The 5,073-nt window shown below is 32.8% G+C and overlaps 1 protein-coding gene across 1 annotated transcript in view; it reads left to right on the top strand.

Moving 5' to 3' along the window:
• Positions 1–2,053, top strand: part of LOC136846258 (lachesin-like) — a 28,701-nt gene extending 26,648 nt beyond the window's left edge. Inside the window, exon 9 of the mRNA XM_067117066.1 lies at positions 1–2,053. This exon is cut by the window's left edge and continues 885 nt beyond it. The gene's annotated coding sequence lies outside the window, so the exon portion shown is untranslated.
• The last annotated feature ends 3,020 nt before the right edge of the window (positions 2,054–5,073 follow it).

Genomic DNA, 5,073 nt, shown 5'->3' with positions numbered 1-5,073 from the left:
ATGTAGGCAAGTGTGTAAGATTAGGAATGGCAGTGTAGTAGGAAAAGGAGAATCAAAATTGGCAAGAACTAGATGAGAAATGTGATCCAGAGTTCCTGACTAAAAAAAAATGTGTCCAGCACTTTTTGAAATAGTTAAGGATCAGAAATCCCTCTTATAACGACAAAGATCAGGATATTATATCTATTCTTAGGACTGGACCCTTTTGGAGTTGCCAAGAACTGCAATACTTGGCAGATTAGTGTGGCGTGTTCAAAGTAAAATGAGCCAAGAATGATGTTCATCTGGTCACTGAACTATATTGCTGAGAGCAAAGATCAGTCATCCTGAGAATTAGCAGAGAGCATAAATAAAAGAGGATATTATTATCACTATTATTAGTGTAATAATATAACCAATTAGTTACATTGCTAGACTCTCAAATGGGTTTGCCTGAAGTATTTGTTTGTAAGTAACAATTGAAAATGGAACAAGGTAAGAGCAAAAGAAGCTAGACAGTTAAATGGAACAAGCTCAACAGGAGCAAATGAAAAATGCAAGGCTGGAAGCAGAACAGCTTAGGCAGACGGGATGCTTCAAAGAATCTTAGTCCCACTGTACAATGTAAACAATGACCCCTCTCTTGGTTAACAGCAGAATAACATTTCAATTGCAGAAGTTATGGAAGAAAGTTTATGAGAGTCCATCTTAAGTTCTGGACCAGTTTTTCTGGTACATACATGTGCTAGATGTGTTGCTGACATTTCTACTGTTTCCTGGAAGGATCTGGCATTTTCTAGGAACCAGAATCTTTCCTGAAGCTGCTGAAGTACCCTCCTCAACAGAAAGCTCCCAACTTGCACTCTTTCCTTTTACCTGAAAAAAAATCCACATCTTAAGTTGATATGTTCCTCTAGGAAGACACAGCAACTGCTTATCTTGTCAGATTTGCCTTCAGATATGCAGAACACCAACAAATGTTAATAAGATACAGCATCTGCTGCCCCAGCTTCCAGAAATTAGAAATACCATGAAATTCCATCACTAGATCAACCTTGCACAGAGGCAGATACACTACAGCTGCCGTCACTTCCACCTTCAGTGAAAGTTCTGTCAGCAGGACTTTAAATTATCCAGATTTTTTGCAGGTTACCTGACTTTCTCTGAGTGACTATACCTGTTCTCGTCAGACTTATCATTCATATCATCCTTTTTTTTTAGAATGTGGCATTTAAGTGAGTTTGTTAACTTCCATACTCTTCTTGCTGTGCCAATTTCTCTGTTTATTACTCATTTTACAAATTTTGCATCTACAGAGAAGAAATAGATGCGTTTTATTTTTATACAGTTCTTCAGATGAGGATTTAAATTTCAAAACGATAAATGCTAGGTTCACTTGATGATGATGTTTAACCCTTTTGGAAGTACATGCATTTGGGTTCACTGATGAATTCCCTATCCACAATTTACACAGACTGCAGGTTTTCCCTGTATTGTGGACCTGTAGGATGGTGCATGGCCAACGTTTTGACCTTAAAATCATCTCCAGATGAGAAGATAGATGAGCAACCTTTCAGGTCATAGGAGGCTATCATACATGATGACCACATCAACTATCAAAAGGCAAGTTCAGCAACGCACATTCACCAGTTTCCCTTCACTTGTAGGACTTGGCATTTTGGATCTAGATTTTCTTGTTTGGATACCATGAAGACCCCACCACCCTAATGGAACTCACATCTCTGATAGTGCTACTTTCCTTAAAACAGCAGTATTTTGGAAAATGATAAGAAAGTTTTGAAAGAAACCTCTCCTTCCTGGTCAAGTATTGAAAAAATTGACATACAGAGTAAAGACTGGTTAACATGATAAAAAGAAGCCTGAAGCCTGTCTAATTGGAAAGTATGGAGGACATCAGTCCCAATAATCTGCTCCACTACTGGCTGTGTTCGATCTGCAACATTAATTAAAAGTTGGGTCTAGTCAATCCTTGGATGAGTGACCAGTTTTTCGGCCTCTAGAATCTCAGTGGGATAGGGTGGAGGTAGCACCTTCAAGCCCAAAAAAAAAAAAATCAAAATATTTGCCAAAGCATTAAGGCTTTTAACTTCTAGGACCATCTCCCAAATGGAAAAGGCATATGTTGAAACAGGGTGTCTGCCAACTTTTGCCCAGGAGTCGAACTTGGGACTTCTCATTTGTTAGGCAAGAATGCTACCAATCACACCACAAGAAGGTCAGTGTGTGTGTACACACACACACACACACACACACACACACACACATTTGATATATATACACACATATATATATATATATTTGTGTATTGTATATATATATATATATAATTTCATATAGATAATTATTATTATTATTATTATTATTATTTATTATTATTATTATTATTTAATATCACAACAAGACACACTTAATTCAGTAGTATAGAATGAGTATGTCTAGTAGTAGTAGTATATCTGAGACAATTGTATGACCGATCAGGTTTTTCGCCATTACCAAGTGAGAAAACCCAGGTTCGATTCCTGGGCAAAAGTGGGCATTATGGGAAAAGCTCCATTAAAACCATTTGTGAGCCTACAGCAGATCAGTAATGAGAAAAACAGATAAATCAACAAATTAATAGATAACAAAAGCAACTGGATGAGCAGGTGAAGGCGAGTGCCGTTGTATAGGCGAACGTGTTTAGATCCCAGGGACCAAGAGTAAGACTTCACAAACGTTTTAGAAGTTTAGGAAACTAATCTTAGCGATTCTGAAATTATATCATCTTTCAAAAACATCTTTCACAAGTCTAAAACAGTGTTGATTCCATTATCTCTCTCTCTCTCTCTCTCTCTCTCTCTCTCTCTCTCTCTCTATATATATAGATATATGGTCTCTCAATCGAAACTGTAAAGAGCAAAATGTCTCACTACGACAAATAACAGGAAATTAAATGTTTCCTTTAACAATATTGCCATAATATAAACTGATCTTGTTTTATCGTTGTTTATTGTATATTTTATATATATTATTTATATTTGCTCATATGCTGGCGTATCAGAATTTCATAAACATCCTCCCAAGTAAAGAATAAAATAAATTACGTTAGAATTTTCTAAAACATTACGTACCGTAACTTTCGATTGTAAAAACAAATTAAGATTCACTATTTAAATAACAACATTCAAATGTTTCCTTTAACACTATTGCCATAATATAAACTGATCTTGTTTTATCATTGTCTTTATATGATAAGCCTGCTTTTATTCATTTATTTATATATTATTTATATTTGCTCAATTTGCTGGCGTATTCTGAGAATTTACGCCCTCCTTAAGGAATAAATGCCTTTCTCAAGTTAGAACTTTGAGATTCAAAAAGTTACATTACAAATTAAGATTCCGTATTTATATGATACCATCCATAGTTTGACAAATATACATAAATTTATATATATATATATATATATATATATATATATATATATATATATATATATATATATATATATATATATATATATACATCATATATATATGTATATATATATATATATATATATATATATATATATATATATATATATATATATATATATATATATATATATATATATATATATATATATATATATATATATATATATATATATATCCAGAGGCCAGGTCGGATGATGGGAGGCTATCTTTATAACAGTGTCGTCTGTCAACGAGTGGTCGAACCATTTCCAAAAACTATTTTTGTACTGTGATTTGTGATATAAAAGATGAAGTTTTTTGATGTTACGCTTCTGTGTTTTATTGTCCTATTGAGGCTTTTTTTTTCTTTAAAAGGAAAATGGTTTTTTTTCTATTGAAAAATGGCTAAGTCTTTGACCACTGGAATATCAGGGTTAGATACACAAGGTCTTCCATTAAGGTGAGCTGATTAAAAAAAAACTCTTAATTGGCTAATTTAAAAAAAATAAAAAGCTCACTGAGTAGATTTTAGCTAAAGTCGGTAATAAAAAAATTTTAAAGTCAGCTAGTTGAGCCGAAAAAAAACTTTAGAATTGTTAATCTAAACTCTTTAATTAAAGTCAGCTAAGGTAAACTTTAAAAGGTAATAACAAAAATTTTAAGGTCAGACAAATTGAAAAAGTTAAGGCTGTCTAATTGGAACAATTTTAAGGTCAGCTAATTAAAAAAATATTCAAAACTTTCTGGACAAACTTTAGTTAAGGTCGTCTAATAAAAAATTAAAGATCAGCTAATTAAAAAAAAAAATTAAAATCTGTTTGGACATAATTTAGTTAAGATCGGCTAATTTTAGCAATTTTATGGTCAATATAAAAAAAGATAAAAAGCTGACTGTGCAAATTTTAATGCTGGTTAACTAAAAAAAAAAAAACAGTTGATCAGACAAAGTTTGAAGTTGCTAATAAATAAAAACTGACAAGCAAACTTAAAGGTCAGCTAATAAAAAAAAAAAACTGGCCAGGCAAGCCTTGAGGCCAGTTAATAAAAAAAAAACTGGCCAGGCAAGCCTTGAAGTCAGTTAAAAAAAAAAAACTAACCAGGCAAACTTTAATGTCGTCTAAAGACAAGAAATAACTGACGAAACTTTGAGGACAGAGAATTAAAATAAAAGTCACACAGCAGACTTCAAGGTCGGCTAAGTAAAATATCGAACAGCTAATTGGAATAATTGTAAGATAAACTGATAAAATAATTCAGACTGGTCAAACTTTAAGAAAAGCTAATTTGAAAAAAATCTGACCAGCACACTTTAAAGTTGCCCAATTAAAAGAAAACATCTGAGTAAACTATAAGCTTAGCTAATTTAGAAAAAAAACTGACAAGGCAAACTTAATCAGCTTCAATACCAGACCAGGCAAGCAAACATCAGCTTAAAAACTGATCAGGCAGGCTTTGACGTTGGCTAATTTACAAAAAGGATAAGGAAAAATTGAAGTTGGATAATAAAAGAAAAATGACTGGGTAAGTACTAACTCCTGCTTATGAAAAGAAACTGAACAGGCAAACTTTAAGGTCGACTAATGTCAAAAAAAAAAAACTAACCCGGGAAATTTAAAGGTTGGCTCATTAAAACAAC

The sequence above is a fragment of the Macrobrachium rosenbergii genome, chromosome 15 (assembly GCF_040412425.1).
Source record: "Macrobrachium rosenbergii isolate ZJJX-2024 chromosome 15, ASM4041242v1, whole genome shotgun sequence".
In the NCBI taxonomy this organism is placed as follows: domain Eukaryota; kingdom Metazoa; phylum Arthropoda; class Malacostraca; order Decapoda; family Palaemonidae; genus Macrobrachium; species Macrobrachium rosenbergii.
Note: the sequence above shows the minus strand (reverse complement) of the source record. Positions and strands in the feature narration are given on the sequence as shown.